This window comes from Puntigrus tetrazona, chromosome 17 (assembly GCF_018831695.1).
Source record: "Puntigrus tetrazona isolate hp1 chromosome 17, ASM1883169v1, whole genome shotgun sequence".
Classification (NCBI taxonomy): Eukaryota; Metazoa; Chordata; class Actinopteri; order Cypriniformes; family Cyprinidae; genus Puntigrus; species Puntigrus tetrazona.
The window spans coordinates 65,467-85,163 of NC_056715.1; the positions used below are offsets into that span (position 1 = coordinate 65,467).

At 36.1% G+C, this 19,697-nt stretch overlaps 1 pseudogene; it reads left to right on the top strand.

Annotated features, from left to right (window-relative positions):
* Nucleotides 1-1,033: 1,033 nt before the first annotated feature.
* Nucleotides 1,034-18,463, top strand: LOC122361961 (annotated as a pseudogene).
* The last annotated feature ends 1,234 nt before the right edge of the window (nucleotides 18,464-19,697 follow it).

Sequence of the window (19,697 nt, forward strand, 5' to 3'; positions counted from 1 at the left end):
CCGGAACAGACTAAGCTTTTTTGAGCCATGGGTTCCCTTGGGATTGTTTTAGGTATTTTTAGAATGGTGGTTTTGGATTTGTGACTAAAAAGGTCTGCGGTTAACATTACTTGATAAAACTTTTTATGTAAGTTGCTAACAAGTTGTTGAATAAGGACTAAAGCTACCAAAGGGAATTATAAATCCTTATCCACCTTATTTGTTACAAGTAGGCTAGAGGAGTGCAGCAAACCGTAAAAACTATTTGCGCTACAGACCTTGTGTTTAGAAATAATACATTTAAATAGGCTAATAACATAAAGTGGCTGTGGATGAGGCTTCCGGTTCATTAAACGCTATAGCTAAAGAACGAGGAGAATAACAAAGTGCAGTTCAGGGTAAAAAATGCTCGCACTACAAACCAGCGTGTTCATAATTAAGATAACGTATTAAAATAACACGATAAGACACACCAGTTAAACACCAAGCAGTAAAACGAACAGCTAGGGATAACAGGACCGGAAACTAGACCTAGAATTTAAAAATGGCTGCGCGCATTTTTACGTCAAGAAAACGATGCATAAATCTCCACGCCCATAGTTAAATAAACCGTGGTTTTAAAATTCACAGTTGAGGTAAACTCCGTGTAATTTGTGAGTAACCATGTATTTTACTTTAATCGTACATAAAAGAAAGCTATCGTCTACAGACGGCGTTATGCTCGTTCGCGGTACTTTGATGTCGTATAACGCACCTTTTATCCAGTTATGCAGAAAGTTGCTTTACTGTATCGTGCAGATTACAACTTAACTTATTGGTTTCAGTTGGTTTTATTGTTTTACAGTGCAATAAAAAATAGGCTAGTAAATGCCCCCGTTACGTAATGCATCGTAGCTACTGTAAGCAAAACTATTAACCGCAAAATCGTAGGTGATTCAAACTGCAGCGCATTGATCCCTCGAGAATTACATGGAATTGCGTCGAGGATGTTTTGGCATTTAGCGGATACATTTCACTCGTGCATTAGATTTGAAAGCATGCATAGTTTCGGATGCGGAGCTTTTTCAGGTCATATGTGTCTTTCTAATCCGTCTTTTCCTCCAACCGTACAGACAGCTGTGGGAAGCGCGCGTATGCCCACCGCTGATGCCATGTGGTCAAAGCAGCTGTGCGGCTGATAACCAATGACAGGCAGAAGACGCCGCGCGAGGCTGCAGCACGCGTCGCGTCGCGCCGCGCTGATATTTAAACCATCCCCACATCGCGCATGCCAGAGATGCGAGCTGCAGCGATTTCTGCGCTGAGAACGGAAAGATGCTGCCTTTCCCGAGCCGCCGCGTTCACGGATTAAGCTGGATTTCAGGACACACCTGTAGATTTTTCACCTGCTCTGCATAATGCCTTATCTGAGACAGTTCCTGATTTTAGTGCTCTTACTGGGCTCGTTTGGGGGATGCCGGAGTAAACACAGCACGAGAGAGAGGAGGTGGACAGGAGCTGTGGAAACTCAGAAGCATGGGACGTAAGTGGCATTTCGGTCTTTGACAGCTGAACTTGGATTGACATGTCATGCTGCTGATGATGTGCATTCACTAAAGATTATGAAAAAGATGCTGATGTCGGTGACCATTATGGCGAATAGCACTTATCTCATTGAAAATGACTGTCAACAAGTAGGCTGCACACAACATCTAATTAACTAGTCACAGAATTACTTCTACTCGGTTTTCGACTGGATTTTCTTCGTCAATGAACTTATTACAGCAAGGCAGCAATTCAGCTTAAGCTTTAGTGGGTTTAACAGTCTGCGAAACCGATATTTACCGAGCAGAGTGGGAGATATTATACAAAAAAATGGTAAAAAATGAACCCTAAAATGCATGTCTGCATGTGTTTTCTTATCGAAACAAGTAGCGTTATGTAGTTTATCCATCTAATTCTGTGCATTTTTACTACATATATGAATTTTAGGGGGAAAGGTATATTTGAATTTTATGGTTTAACAATTAACCATAAACTTAAGCAGCAAGAAGTTAATTGAAAATGTATGACTTCTGTTAGTCTATCGAGTGGCCAGTTATCATAAAAAAGGATTTTTCCAAGTTGTAAATAAAACAAGGGTTATTGGAGCATAATGCTATTTAATTATTTTTACTTAAAAACGATGTGTTTAATTCAATTGCGCGGTAATTATTTGCGACACGTCCGTGTCTTTTAAGATAATTTGATGAGAATGCATCTAATATGCTCATAGATGACAGTGCTGCGCATAAGAGCTGAGAGTGATGGTGTGAGCTCATTCATTGATGTTTTTCTCAGACTCATTTTTCGACCACCTTTATTAGCCTGATTTCTATATGACAGCAGTGTGCCATAAATGAGGCCAGGGGCCAGGGCGCAATTAACGTGACCCAGACAGATGATACCGCCACTGAACCGAACACGTACCACTGGCGTGCTCGAACTGGTGCTTCTTTACTCAGACAAACAGCCACGTGTCACAGGGCGTTCGCGCCCATCTGCCAAGGACAGTACGTTGGCACAAAGCTGTCCCGACAAGCAGCTGGCAAGGGTACAGCTCCATGGGTCTATAAAATTAAAACAAACAAACAATCTGCAGAATTAACATGGTGTTGGAGTACAAGTGTGCATGAAAAAATCCAGCAGCATATCTGCAGACTGGGTGTCAGTCACGGCGAGCTGCCTTCTGTCTCGTACTCGCAACAGGAAATAAAAACGGCGAGGAGCTGAGACGAACGAGGCAGTCGATACTCTTACCGGATACTTTTGAGTCCCGTCGGTGATCATGTTGTCACGTAAAAAGAGTTAATTTTGTGCATCGTTCGACTAGAGCAGCCACAGTTCACGAATCCTGTGCTCGAGACTCATCTGAGCGTCTGTCGATAAGATCTCCCGTAATTTGAAACAGATCCGGCTGCCGCAGCTAGTTCACCACTGCCTTAACAATTTGTTGATACAAGCGCCTGTGCGTGCTCTTAATCCGTCATTACACTTTTGTGGCTGCATTTTCACAGAAATTATGTAAACGCCGTTGACTTTCAGGGTTCTGGTTGAATTTGTCATGTAACCTCTGGTAGGTTCCACATAAAAACAGCGTGCGTTGCCTAAATTTGTGACGTAAGAGGTTGATGAGAGTTTTTTTTTTTTGTGACTTTGAAACCCCGCAGCTCCCTGGCAAAGAAGCCACCGGATGTGACAAAATCACGTCGACTGAAAACAGAGCAGTTGTTGAAAGTGGACGACCATGATTTCACCATGAGGCCCGCATTTGGAGGTTAGTTCATCGTACTTCTGTGTTGCAAGTGTACATTGCATTTCTTTGACTTCATTTATTAGACACAATCTTACTCGGGGGCCTGTTTTTTTTAATACATGTGTAGCACGTGCAATGTTAAAGGTTCGATGTCAACATCCTCTGAAGATTAGTCAAAAATAGGAATGGCATGAGTCTAAAAAAAGACGTAAGTGCTGTTGACGAAGCGTATAAAGTGCTATCATGATGTCTTCACTTCATTAGTTACTTAAAAGCCACAATTTTAGTTGCATTGTTTTGATCTCGTGTACAGATTGCACATATTTAGTATGCACAGTTTGAGAACATTCAGGTCAGTTATTTGACCAGAAGGCATTAAATCTACATTGGCTCCCTCTAGAGGGGTAAACAGCCTCGCTATTAAGCACTGCTGTGGCCTGTAATTAAGACTGGGATTTCAGTTTTACTCAAATTCATATGGTTTTGACAATTGGAGTTTGTAATGGAATTAGTAATGTGCATTTTAATTTAACCCCTTTTGATTTTATATTAAGCTAAAGCCTGTATTGTGCAGCATATTTCCCAAACAATTTATTTTTTTACATAGAAAAATCAATTCATCAAAAATGAAATCGCAGAAAGTAAATCTTTTTGGTTTATTAGAATCGGGACAATTTGGCACCTATTCGAAGATCTGGAATCTCAATGTGCACAAAAAATCAAAATAGTGAGAAAATCTTAGCAATGCATATTAGTAATCAAAAACTAGGTTTTGATATATTTACGATAAGAAAGGTAAAAAATGATAATGCAATATTATCTATACTTATAAGGTAAGTATAATAAATAAAGTATAGATAATACTTAATAAGTATTATCTATACTTATGAATATGCTAAGGATTTTTGGCATAAAAGAAAAATCTATAACTTTGATTCATATGATGTTTTTTTTTTTGCCTGTGCTGCTTATGACTGCTTTTGTAGTCTAGGGTCACATTTTGTGTCATTGAGCTAAGATTTTCTATACAGATAATCATAGGTTTATGCTTCCATTGAAGCACAAGATTGTCTCATAGTGGAGAACATAATCATCAGCTTTTACACAAACTTGCAGAGTTCGTGCAGTTCAAGAGCGGCTGTCATCGAAAGAAAGGGGCAGAAACCAATTACTTTCTGAAATTCATGCTTATTTTTCACGTAAATATTCCACTCGAATCGCTACAGCGATAATATAATTGCTCTGTTATTTCATGTTAAGTATAATAACGGATATTTTTTTTCTAGAAATAAGTCGGCGTGCTTTGGTTTAATTTATGCGTGCACATGGGTTTTTCTCTGACCTTGATTTCACATATTTCCTTTACAAAGCAATACCTTATTAAACTCGTTCATATCAATTGCAGTGAAACATTTTTAAGCTTTTAGCTTGGCAGATGGCGCCTTGTACACTTAACTCGAGCTTTTACTGAAGTTATAATGACATTGTCGCTGTTATGAGAGTTAACAATCATCCAGAACACCTAGAAACAGCCGGATGTGTGTGCGATCTGATCCTCTGGGAAGATGTGGTTATAAAATAGAAACAATTTATCCAAAAAAGGCTAATTTACATTATTTAGGCCCTGTAGGCTTTCACTTCATTTATAATATATACGCGTTATTTTCGGTGTATTTCAGCGACAGTCATAATCATTTTGTCATAGTAATACGATACAAACACGTCCAAAAGCCAAATAATGGCATGTATGTACAGCATAACCTGCCATTTTTGATATGCAAGAATGTAAAAATATTAAGGAATGGCTTAACTCCTTATGGCTTTAAAAGATTTTTTTGTTTTTTTTTGGAGTTTTACAGTCATGGTCACTATGAACTACCACTGCAGTGGTCTAAAGATCCAAAACTCTTCCTTTTTGTGATCCACGGACAGAATTAACAGCATAAGTGTTTGGAATGACAGGAAGGTGAGTAAGTCATGTCAGAATTTTCGTATTTGATCTATTCCTTTAATGCAGACTTATCTACCATGGCTAGAATGGTATTAAAGGATGATATAAGGGGAAGCTCAAGGCTTCTTTTTAAGTGTACAACGCTTAAAAGTTTGCGCAGTAAAGGCTAAGAACTAATGAAAGTTCTCATACTAGTCCATACAGTCCCCTATTCTTTTTTTAATGATGTGTTCCTATATAGGGCAAAGAAAAAGAAACACTCCCGCGTTTGATGCTGTTCCGCCTATGAATAGAGTATCTAAAAAGTCACTCATTTGGATGCTCTGACTCTGCGTACGTTTGGGAATTGCTCTTTGTTCAGCAGGGGGTCACAGCAAAGGGAATGAAAATAGCCCAAACATATTCACCCCCTCAGACGCATACACAGATCTGTCGGCTCTGACAGTGATGCATTGTTGCATCTGCTTGACGGTGAAAACCTCACTGCTAGTTCAAAACGTGATGTAATGAGTTCACAACTGTCATCAATGCCATTGATTCGTAGCATCAGGGATTTTCACCAAGGGGTTAAAGGCCATTTTCATTCGCTTTTCTTCCAAAACACAAAATAGCAATCGATCAGTTAAAAAACAAGTCATTTTAAAATGTCATTTTGACAAAAGTATGTTTATTATATATATGTATATAATATTTTATAGACTTGTGTAGATAGAACTCTTTAAAAAAAGGCCAAAATGTAAACCAAATGTCAAATAAGTGAAATGATATTTTGAGGTGTAAAAAGCTTCCTAAAGTAAGATTTTAAAAGCTTCCCATGACAAGACCAAAGACCAAAAATGACACTAAAACACAGAGGAAGATCTAAATATATATATATATATATATACCAGCAGTTCTCAATTCCAGTTCTGAGGGTACCATTGCTCTGCACATTTTGCATGTCTTCCTTTTTTAACGCACCTGATTCAGATCATCAGCTCATTAGGAGGGAGATCCGTGAACTGAACCAAGGGCGTCAGATAAGAGAGACATACAAAATGAGCAGAGCAGAACTGCTGATCTGTACCGTATGTGCCAGACTGCACTAAAACCAAAGAGAAACTCTTCTTGAAATAATGAAAAGTTTGAAATACCAGTGATTAAATAAAGAGGTTGATTCAGAAAAAAAGAGGTTATTTTGTATGTAGTTCTCAAAAATATCTGCATGATCTTTTTTTTCCCCAGAAATTGTTGCTCTGCCACTATATATATATTTTTTATAATTTTAAAATGTAGAACTGTGCAATTAGCTATTATAACATATTTATATAAGGATTCTGGGCTTAAATTCTGTTCTTAAATTCTAGTTCGTTTCAAACACATAAGCTTCATAGAGATCAATGCCACATTCAAGGAGCAGAAGTAAGGTGGTAAAACAAAATTGTTGAATAAAGTCATTATTATTTTCTTAGCAATATTCTTTTAGGTTCATAACATTACAGTTGAGCCACTGATGTCACATGGACTATTTTTTACTGTGTCCTTACTACCTTTCTGGGCCTGGAACGTTTGCTGTTTATGGACAGAAAGCTCTCAGATTTCATGAAAAATATCTTGACTTGTATTCTGAAGATGTTATTGATGGCAGCATTGTAATCTTTGGGCAAACTATCTTTTTGAAAGCACATTTCTGAATATATTGACATTGTAACTTAAAAGTACTATATAACACCTCATGGACCAGACTGTATTTAAACCAAAATAATTGAGAAGCACTTTTCAAAATAGATGAAAGGTTGTGAATTACCCAGAGACTAAACAGGCTGGTTCAGAAAAAAGGGATTGATTTGCTTGTAGATGTCACTCAAAAATATAATTCCGTGTTTCCATGGCTTTGTTGAACCGTTTCTTTTCACGGCTCAGGCGATACGCGATAATCATTATACATAAAAGCGTACACTTTTCACCAGGGAAAAAAATGACATTGGCCTCTATCCTTGTATCCCGTCATATTAAACAATCCTTTTTAGCACGCTTTTCATCGACCAATTGCAGCATCCTATGCAATGATTAGTAAAAGGTAGCGCAGGTATAATGTGCCGTGTGTACTGCATAAATGAGATTTACTTCAGAAGCAAAAGAGAATTGCTAATGCATGACTGCAGTCTGGTTTAAATCCAGAGAGCGGCTAACTGATGGTGCATAAAGCTTATGCCTAATCCTCCACAAGAGGAGTATCGTTGATGTACGGAGAACATATAGCGCTCGCCCCGTGTTTATGGGTCATTACAGGGCAGTATGTGATTCTTGACGTGAAGGATTACGCATATTAAAGACTGGTATCATGTTGTAGACGACACACGACCCTGTTTAGATCTGTCTGCAGATTTGCATATGAGCAACGCTGCTTTCAATACTAATGTTTGGGCCAGCTGGGCCGGCAGCAGCGCCTGAAAATCGAATACGAAACCAAATGAAAGATCAAAAGATATCAAGTAGCATCTCCATGCCAGGATGCCACACGTCTCGAAGCCAGCGGCGTTTTCTGCGTTGTTCGTAGGCCTACAGCCAAAATTGGCTGAATTCTGACAATTCGGCGAAAGGATCAGTTACGAGCTGCATGAGAAACCGAGGACTGTTGTAATCACATTACGTTTTGTTGCCTCTCTCTCTCTCTCTCTCTCTCTCTCTCTCTCTTTTCTTGCTTTTTTTTTTATTCGTCCGTTAAACACTTTAGCGGTCCTCGCTGATGGGTCGGTCCATCTGGAGGATCGCTCGATCTGCTCTACAGTGCTGGTAGCGAGATTAATCTGGCAGCGGTTTGTTCTGATCGGCCGGTCAGCCCTCGTGGATTAGCACATGCCACAATCCCAGCCTGCCCTGCCCGCAGACAGCTGCTTTAAAGACCGCCCACTGGCGAACATCAACCAGCAATCACCAGCTCAATGTCATAAGCCTCGGGAACTTTGAAGAAAAGCGCTATTAATAAAATCAACTCTGGAATGGGATGATTTGATCTTTTTTTTTTTTTTAATCCCTCACCTTAAAATAAACCATTATGTCATTTCGAACCTATATGACTGACTGACTTTTGTGAAAAGGAAGATTATTTTTATGAATTATCAGGGATTTAAAAGTCTTATGCTTCCGGAACATGCATATTTATTTATTTATTGATGAACTATTCCTTTCAGTAACTTTATTTATCATTATTTAGCTGTTTCAGATCTCTGTGATTTTCTTTCGCAAAAATATGTATTTTTTTTTCTGAATTTTAACAACTTTAGAAATGGAAAAAGAAAATTCTTTTTAAAATATTTTTTTAATGAACATTTGTTGCAATCCTTATGTTATTCTAAACCTGTATGTCTTACTTTCACCTGTGAAACACAAAAGGAGATATTTTTTAATGAACTGTAAGAAGATAAAATGTGATAAGAGTATATTAATAATAGTTCTATATTTGTTTCTTTTTATTTATTTTTACTGTCACTGCGCATCTATCCCTTTATAACTTGATTGATAACTTTATTAAAATGAACATTTTATTGTAATCTTTGTTGTTCCAAACCCATTTATCCTTTTTCTTCTTTCCTTATTTATAATTAACTATGCCTTTCATTAACTTTTTGTCATTATTTTGCCGACTTTTTTCCATGCATTTTAAGTAGCTAACATGTAATTTACTAACTGTCATTATCTATTCCTTTATAACTTTATCAAACATTTGTTGTTCCAAATTATGTTGTTCTAAACCCATTTTCCTTTTTCTTTTCTTTACTTTTAAGTGAATTTTTAAGGAGTAAAGGAATAAACCGTAATCTGAGTTTGGAACATCGCGTGAACGTGTAAATAATGAGGGTTTATTTATTTATTTATGATGTACTACCCTTTGAGGAACACTTTGCCATAATCATTATGTTGTTCCAAACTTATTTGCTTTCATTTGTGGAACTTAAAAAGGAGATATATTGATGAATTTTAAGAAAGATAAACATTCATTTGGATTTGGAACAATTTTGGGTTTTGTATTTTAGGTGAACTTTTAGTTTAATATCCTTTTAGAGGCTTTTAAATACTTTTTTTTTTTTTATGAGAAAAGCAAAATACCTACCTTCAAGTGGTAGTAACTACAATTGAGAAATAGGACAGTTGAACTCAAGGTCGTTCTAATGGTTTTAGACTCAAACTGACAGCAGGGGAGTTGATTAGTTTGGACAAATCGATTTTACCTAGGAGCTGTGTCCTTATTTAGGCTTATTTGTGTGATATGAAAAGCCTTGATGGTACATGACAGGGAAATTGACAGGATGGTCCAGCGGGTGCTGCATGGCAATAGTTTACTTATGAGAATCTGGATTACATAAGCAAATTTGCAAAAGTCATCTCCACAGTTGGCGGTTATTTATCTACAGGCCTCAAAGCGTTTTCCGCAGCATATGAAGTAATGCTTGTGCTTTTCATGAAGGGTTTTTCGCGGCCGACATTAAGGGGCGCGTAATGGTAAGTTTCAGTCAGTGTCAGTATCATTTTGAGCATCAAAGTTTAATCCACCATTTCCAATAATCTCGGATTACTAATACTAGCAGCGGCCGATGGGACACACTGGAAATCGTTTTTGAATCTGTCTGGCGTTACTACATCATCCCGTCCATATGTACAGGCTGCCCCTGCCCATTTACCTAAATGTCTTACCTTCTGAGTGACAGATAGCCCTATTACACTAATCCTGGTAAAGAGCAAGGCTTTAGATTTGCTACAAAAGACCTTACAAGTGCAGCTCCGTGTAGGATATCAAAGCTGTGGTTCCGGTTGAAGGCCCGTCCTTTGAGAGCTAGCGTTCCTTACAATCCGTCAGATGTCAAAGCAGCTGCTAAGCCTTTTGTGAACAGATCTGGTGGAAAGCAAACAGATCCAGATCTGGCCGTGAAGACGTATTTAATGATGCTCACAGAAGTCTTAGCGAACACTCTGCTAATTGCGACTGGTTGCCGGAATCCAGCAAACAATGATTTTTTATGAAAAAACGAATGCATGGCATATGCAAAAGAGCTCGTATAGCAGTCTCGTCTTGATGGTGTAATTCGATTGACAACACAGTTGTTGATGTTGTATAAATGGATTAAATGCTTTTTTTTTTTTTTTTTTTTTTTTTTTCGCAGGTCCTGCTATTCCAGTGGGAGTTGATGTACAAGTGGAAGCTTGGACAGTATTTCAGAAGTAGATATGGTAGGTAATCCCAAACAGTTGCTTTTCACATGTGTTGTTTTACATAACAGCCTTAACTGTTTGACTCGAAACATATGAGCGCACATTTAATTGGACAAAAAAACGAAGCCAGTTTTTAGGATTTTTGGCATTGTGACATTATTTTCACTGCAGTATGGTAAATTCTGGCTTTACTTTTTGAATCTACGACCAGATGTCTTTAAAATAAATATTTAAAAATATGTTATTTAAAAAACATAGCCAATAATACAATAACATGGCGTTAAATATTTAGCAATTTAAATCAATTGTAATTTATTTATTGAAGCAGTCATTCATTAATAGTCACTGGGATTGATTGTTACGAAATTGTCATTTACTATGCAAAGAATAGTTTATGTAATACAAATAATTCTTCTAGTATATGTAATTTCTTTCGTTTGATAAAAAAAAGACTGTCATGTTCTACACAAGTTTGGTAAGAATCACTCATAATTCCGAGCTTTTTGCCCATTTATTACTGGCTGTTTGCAGTTACAGAGTCCACAGAGGCATTCCTAAAAAGAGCTGCTGCATCTCTGATGGCAGAAACTTTGATCATGGATCTTCTTTTTACTTCGGTTTTTAACAGAATGTGACACCCATTCTGCCGTTCTTTTCTCATGTTTTGGGTTTCCCTCTTGGTAGAAGCCTTTGTGAGGCAGCGACAAAGAAACTGCGTGGTGTTTTTTATTGACCATATATAATTGCTGGCCATTCAAAATGCTTATTGTTATATAACCAAAAGAAAGAATAGAGAAACGATGATCTGTTTGAGCGATTTAGAGAGGCATCATACGGAGGACTGAGAGTTACATCGACTTTCTATTTACAGAAAACCATAAAGAAAAGACTTGTGAGAACTGATGGAAGATGTTAAATTGGCCTTACTTGCTGCAGTAATAAAACAGTTGTCTCTCCCAAAACTTTAAATGTGTACATTGCAAGTGTTGCTTTATAACCTTTGAAGAATATGTCTAGATCATATTTCACCCCTGAAATCAAAAGAAAAAACTACATTTTGCTTGGGAATGAAGCCCTATGTAATTTTATCGTTAGGCATTATTTTCATGTGATTGATCACATCCCCTCCTCTCAATTCTCATTATTATAATGCACAGAAAATCTCATTCGAATCACTTTCATGAAAAAAGCAATGTTATGTATTATTTATGTGATCATTGATGTCAATGCAGTGGCTTCCTTGGATCACAAAGGTGAATTTCGAAGAATGTGGTCATTCTTTTGATTGCAATAATGACGAGGAATATAGCTTTCAAGCTTCAAAGGGATACTGAAGTCCCATAAAGTGGTTCCTATGACTATTTTCTTCTTTCTTCAGAGGCCTTTAAATTTGGGATATTTCACAAGTCATATGAACCACTTTTATGATACTTCAAAAGGGCACAAAGTCCTAGTTCTTGTTCTTGTGACATCCACAGTCTCCAAATGTCTCCTTTTTGTGTTCTAAGGAAAATGATAGTCTTACCGGTTTGGAATAACAGCTTTTACTAAAATAAGCATGAACAAAGCATGAGTAAAAAAATTAATAAATGGTAACAGAATTTACATTTTTGGTAAAACTGTTCTTTCACAGTGCATGCATAAGAATCAAATATTTGAGGGAGATATGTTTATTTTGCATCAAAATAATGTAATAATCGCGCAACATTTTTTTACTCCTCGCTTTATTTTGATTTTGTCAACTATACAATTACAGATATGGAATGATTTAAAGAATGATAGAATGAACTAATAAACAGTTACATAAATAAATGGGATGCCTTAAAATAATTCACACAATCTTAATGGTCCTAAAAAGGATTTATCATGTCAAATATAATTGATTGTTTTAAGATCAAATGTGACAAGTTTCTCATGATGATCTTTTTTTATCACCAAGGCTTTATTTGATAAAATGCAGTAAAAAAAAAAACCCTGTTATGTAGGAATATTTTAAATAATCTTTTTCTATTTCATTTTTAACATTTTAAATTAAATTTCAGCAGCCATTAATTCAGTCTTCAGTATCACATTTTCTAAAATCATTTTAATACGTTCAGGAAGCTGTTGAAAGCGCAATATTTTTGTGTGTGTTTTTCAGGATCCTTTAATTAGAAAGACAGCATTTATTTGAAATGTTTGTAACATTGTAAATGCTTTTACTGTCAATGTTGGTCAATTTAATGCATTATTGCTAAATAGCAGTATTAATTTCTTCGAAAAGAATTACAAAACAAGAATAGCAGAGCCTATGTTAAAAATGGTTAACAATTGTAAAATGTGTTTTCTTCATCTGTGTAGGACTTTACTGTGACATTATACCTGAGACACTACTGGAGGAGGATGGCGCTTGTCTTTCACCAGCTCACAAATAAAAGCATGACTTTCGTGGACGCTTGGTGAAAGAAGATCTGGAGTTCTGATGTCTTCTTCCGTCCACTCTAAAGATCTTTTATTCATGACACCACCACAGAAAATATCATGCTGAGAGTCTTCCCTGATGATCACGTTCTTTACAGCCTGAGGTAAAAAAAAAAAAGCAGATTATCTACACGGCATTTTCTGACTTTTAAGTGAGCCATTATAATTCCAATTATATGTAAGTTATGTATATATGTATAGAGTTTAAACGTATTTATGCAAATGTACTTATACATATTTATTATAATTCTGTTTATTTTGTACAATGTAAGAAAAAGTTAATATTTTTCAGGTTGTTCAGCAATTACTACATTTCACCTTCAAGCAACTGAACTAGCGCATGTGGTTTCATTTAAATGTGGTTGAAAACAAAAAGCACGTCGCTGGGCTTAACTTTTTATATTGCTGCGGTGTTAAAATTAGAGCGGCCTTCTGGCCTGTGATGTTTTGCTGTGTCTTTTGTGCTGCGAGGTTAAAAATTAGGCCAAGCTACCTGCGTGCAAAGCTATAATCAAGGAGCTAGCGCTGAGTTCAAAGTCAAATTTCAGACACCGCTCTGGCTCGGGGAAAGTGTCATTATTGATGGGACTGGCCCAGATTATTTCCGTTGTCAAACAAATGATGGACACCACTGTGAGAGAACAGAAGAGAGAAATGCGGAGAGAATAATGAGGTGGCCTTAGTATTAAGCTTCAGTAAATGGCGCTAGTGTGCCATTCCTGACTAACATTACTAAGCACATTTATCGCATTTACATTTTTATTCTTAGCAGGAGCTTTCTTACCAAAGCTTGTCATTTCCAAGCCCATCTGACTTTCTCTTTCCTGTGGAACATAAAGGAGATGTTCAGCAGAATGTCACTCTGCTGGAGAACTATTAGTGTTTAAGCGGGGCGCAGATTTTCAGTGTTATGTTGCTAATGAAGATAAGCTCTGGTCATTTCGCATCGTATTGGTAAATCTAACAGCCGCTAACAGTGTTTTCATTATGTGGGGACAGTCTATATGAAAATTAATCTCAGACCTCTTCTGAAGTCACTTGAAGCTTTTCTCCATTCATTTGAGAAAAACTATCATCAAAACACACGAAACTCACAACACGCCAAAATAAAAGTTTGGTGTAGTTTGAATTTTTAATATTTGACCCCAAAAGCACAGAACAAGTCTCAAGTCACTTATTCTAAAAGATCATGTTCATTTGATCAATTTTCTACTGTAAATATATCAAAACCTAATTTTTTGAGTAGTAATATGCATTGCTAAAGGACTTCATCTGAACAAATTTAATGATGATTTTCTCAGCAATCAGTTTTTTTATTCCATATTTTCAAATAGATTTGTATCTCAGCCAAATATTGTCATATTCTAACAAACTATACCTCAGTGGAAAGCTTTCTTACTTACTAATTTAACCAGTTATGACTAGTTTTTGGTCAGGGTCACACATATTATTGTGATTGCTAAAATGCACTCCTCATTGATTATATAATACATTTTTAAAACTGTAATCAAATGAAAATGAAAGCGAGCGTTAACGTCTTAATTGTATTTCACCGTTCTGTTTTAGGAATTTAGTCACCAGTTCTAATTTAGTCACCATTTTTTTATTGAAAATTTGTCCTAAATCGTAAAACACAGTACTCGGAAGAATAGCATAAACACTTACAGAGTTTAGGCAAAATTATGTGGAGACATAAATTAAAAGGCGTCTTGCGCATCTTACTAATGGAGTTTTGAAATTGTAAAAACATATGGAAACATTTCTTTTCGCTAATGCTTTAAATTTATATTTATGATAAATATCTTTATATGATATTAACAAAACTATTGCCCAGCCCTACAAGTAAGTCATACAGGTTTGGACATGAAGGTGAGGAAATGATGACAGAATAACTATCAATACAGTTACCAATTTCATTTGAAACCGCATATGAAAATGTTGGGAAAAAGTGAATGAAAGCAAGCATCTATGAGAAATATGATGAAATATAAAGATCTAAGACTGTGGTTTCTGTATTTTCACCCGTGTTATACATGGTTCTTGTGCCCAGGGTCACCGTTACAGCAGCCTGCAACATGGACTGGCCGCTTCCCGCTGGATTCACAGACATGCTCTTTGGAGTTGGAGAGCTGTGAGTGAATCATTAATTTATGTTATTTTTAGTGCGGCACATGCTCAATTCACTCTGCCAAGTTAGTTTTTCCTGAAATGGATATTTCTTTTCTAGGCCTACGGATGAGGATCTGATGCTGTACTGGAAAAGTGGAGATGAGTCTTTGGTATAGATGAGAAAATCTCTCTCTCTCAGTTCCTCATACAGAAGTTTCACACTACCTCTCGGCTGGCTTTCTACACTTAGCACAGGTATTGGGGATTATTTGTCAAGTCGATTTATTTCAAGTAGTAGTGTGGCCCAAGACGGATTTGGACATAAGTCACACTTAAAAGTGTATGAATGAGTATTACACTTAAATATCAAAGCAGAAAAGAGGCATCCGACTGCGAGCATATCAATGCTCTCAGTGCTAACTTTAATTCATTCTCTGAGCTGGTTTTGCGGTGGCGTTTAGTCAACTGGTGCCACTGGTTTATCAGATGAGTTCTAATTTTGGACAATGTGGAAATATTTTTTATCATACAGTCTAACAATTGTGAAATAATTGCTTTAAAATACACTACTGTTTAAGAGTCAGTAAGATTTCTTTGTAATTTTTTTGTAATGTAGTCATTTCTATCAGTGCTGTCAAACAATTAATCACGATTAATCTCATCAAAATAAAGGTAAAAAACAAATTCAGTAAAGCCGGATCTTTGATTAGAGGTAAATTAGCAGTGAATCTCCATCAGCTGTTTTTTTCAAATGGGCGCCTGTTAATACACGAGCACGTATATAAAGCATATATTTATTATGTATAGAAATACAAAGGCATGCATGTGTATATATTTTAGAAAAATATGGTAAATATATTTATATATAATATAAAAATGTATATATATTAGTAAATATTTTCAAAATATATACTGTATGTGTTTCTATTTATATATGCATAATGAACAAACACAGTACACACATGTATTATGTAAACAAAAGTTTATTTTGCATTAGATTAATCACGATCGTTTGCCCAGCACTAATTCTCATTTTAAGTTAATTCCATACTTTGTTAATCAAAAAACCTGAATAAAATTATACAGTTTCCCACAAAAGCTACATATTAGCTACATAACTGTTTTCTAACAATGTTAATTCTAAAGTTTTTTTAAGCATGAAGTAATTTAAGTGATTTCTGTAGAATCGTGTGACACACATGAAGACTGCAGTAATTATGTTGATAATTCAGCTTTGCCATCACATGAATAAATTACGCTAAACCACACTACAAATTAAAACAGATAGCAGTTATTATAAACTGTGAAAAAAAATTGTAGAATATTTCTATGTGCAGTACAATATTTCAAGTGTAGGTTAAAGGAAATAGTTCACCCAAAAATTAAATTCACTTCACATATTTTATTCACCTGGCTTCAAAATAATAAGCCACTATCCGCTAGCATTACCAAGCTTGGAAGAGCCAGGATAAATAAATAAAAATAAAAAAAACTCAGACTGTGTTCAAGTCTGAAAAAAGAAAATCAAATACACCTAGGATGGCTTTCCAGGGTGGAATAAAAATATAGGGTAATTTTCATTTTTGGGTGAACTTTAATATTTGACTCTGATATCTGTATTTTTGTTATCTCTTTCTCTCTTTAGGGTGGGTACAACCCGCCTGTATATAAACTTTAAAGCTTAGCATGCCATTTCTTCTTCCTGCTGCAGACTTATTTCCCTGCCACACTTATAGTTATGTTGTCATGGGTATCATTCTGGATTGATCGCAGGGGCTGTTCCAGCAGAGTTTCGTGCAGAAGTAAAGTTTATCATGGAAATCAACATTTTTGCCTCAGGGGCGTCACCGTTGCTTCATATGTTAAGTCACGCACCCATGAATCTTAACAGGATGTGCTGATTTTATCAAGGGTATCACCACGGTGCTCACTATATCCACCATCATCACTGGGGTGAACTTGCCTCCATGCCCAGAGTCTCCTACATCAAAGCTGTGGACATTTACCTGTAGGGTCAGTTTTGTGTTTGTGTTCCTGTCGTCTTGGAGTACGCGGCCGTCAACTATCTGACAGCGGTCCAGGAGAGGAGGCGTAAACTCAGGGTCGAGCAGTTAGAGAAGCAGGTAAAGAAAATAAATAGAATACTAGTCCATATTTATTAGCTTTGAGGGTAATCCGTTTGCCGCATGCAACTTAAAATGAGCTGGAAAAATGTGATTTAAAATCCCAACAGTGTTTCTATTCTAGAAAACTGTTCAAAGTATAAAAATATGAATAATATATGTTTTACTGTTGTCACATGACCTCATTGTAAAGCATATTTAATTTAGTTGAAGTCATATTATGTGAGTCCATGACTGTTTCAACTCCTTATATGGATATATATACCTATATATATATATATATATATATATATATATACTATAAAATTATTAATAATCCCATCATTCTTGCATATAAAGCTCTTGTAATTGAAGTCACAAAATATTGTGTGGATATTTTCTGACTCATCCTAGAATAGAAGGACATGTCAGCCATTTTTGCACTGTGGGATGTTGTACTCCACACAGTGTTTTCATTCAAATTGGTCTGTGCACAAATTTTGCCATGATAAACTACACAAATTGAATATGTTATAAGCTACTCATGTTAAAGGCTAGGGTCATTTTTTTTTGTTTTACTGTGAAACAGACTGTGCCTTAGTTATAGTGTGCAACAGTGCCTGCTGCCTACTTTATCACTGTCGCTTGGTTCTGGAAGTATTTTTATTTTTTTGTTTTCCAGAGGTCTTTTATTTGGGGACATGCACGAAATATGACCAAGCCGACCAAGCTAGAATATAAATTATTAAAATAAGCTTCAATAATCATCTTATTCCCATCGATTAGAGACCTGCGTAGCCTCACAGTTTATAAATTATTATTAAAAAAAACAGTTCTATGGAGAAAATGAATACATTTTCCTATTTCTATAACTATTTGTATTCTAAATCAGAACCACATCAACACGAAGACAAAAAATTGGACTTTAATACTCTCCTTCTTTCATCAAAGTATTAAGGGTTGAGTAATGTTTATAAGATCATCAGCTAATTACTTGGCCAACTGCTAGTTTGCCCTTGGTAATGATCTCTTCTCTTTGTTCTCTGTTCTCCCCGACTTGCCCATCTCAACCTGTTTCAGTCATTGCCCTGCACCACCTGCATTATGTCCCACACCAGGACCATGATGTTGGATGGGACCTGCAGCCAGACTGACACCAACAGCTTGGCTGGCTACACAGAAGCTCCATGGTTCCCCGAAGTGGTGCCAGAGAAAAACAGGAGCACATGGTGGTTCACCTGTCAGTGAGCAGCGCGAATCTACCAACACTAAGAAAAAGGGCATCCGCATATACGCATCATGCAGAACTCACGCATGCCATTGATAAACTCTCCGCATGATCTTCCGGGAGCCTGTATAATTTTCAACCTTATTTACTGGTGCGATTATTACTGCTGATCGTTCTCCAGCTGCATCCATCTTTTACACTTTTTTGGACTTACAAGAGGTTTTATACAACCATCGCTTGCTTTTGATGCAGTATCAAACATTGAAGCTTCACGTGATACCAAACTGCAGTTTACCATTGTCACTTCATCATCATAAGACTGGGAAATGCTGAAGTGTAGCGGGGCTGGGAAGGCGCTTCATATAGGCCTTCATATAGACAAATGAACTGTCTGACACTTATCTAGACTTTTATGCAGAGCTTATGTATTTTTCTCTTCATGTTTGCGTCATTGGACTATTATGATATAGTATGTACCAGAGCAAGAAAAAGTCTGTTGCAGCTTCTCTTTTTAAAAGGTGCTGCTAATTAATTTTTCCCACTGTTTTTATAGCTAACACAAAATGATTAAGTTTTGTCTTTCAAATCTGTTTCCTCCACTCAGATCTAGTCATATCGTTAGCTTAGAAAATACAGGTGTAAATAATATTGTGGGTTGCCATGCTGAGATACATATTGGACTAAGCTTGGTTGTGCATTCCAAAGCGGTTTAAAATATGTTAAAATATTTATTGATTTACATAGCATATATTTATACAGTTTAACAGTGCTCAAGGTGCTCTACAAAATAAAAACATAAAACAAATCAAATGTAACATATATATTAAAGACACATTCCTAACGTTCCTAGAGTTAACAGACTTTATGAGAAAATAACAGATGGCAATAGTTTGTTTATTTTTTTAACATTCTTAAAATTATTTATAGTGCACCTTTAAGTCTCTAATGTTGCTTATGCACTTAATGCTCCAGTTTTATTTCATTTTAGGAAAGACAGTTTGTTTATGCAAAGAGTAATCTCTGTGTTAATGTATCATAATTACCAGTAAGAAGAAAGAATCTCTCCTTTCAGTTTGAGGGTTTATTTGGATGTATGTTTATGTAGTGGTGTGTGTATGTGAGTGTATTTGATACCATTATATTTCTCACATGCAAAATAAATAATAAATATGTCTTTACTGTGGCTCCATCTGCATGCATGTTTTTTTTTTTTTGTTGTTGATTATTCTTACATTTTATATCAGTTAAATGTTTTGCTGAGATTATTCCCATGACCTGAATGATGAAACAGTTTTGAATACATCTTAGAAACTGTTTGCCTGTCTATCGAACACGGAAGTTGATGGTTCATTTTGGTTCATGATATTTTTCATACAGGCATCATCTTAAAAATTGAAAACAGTT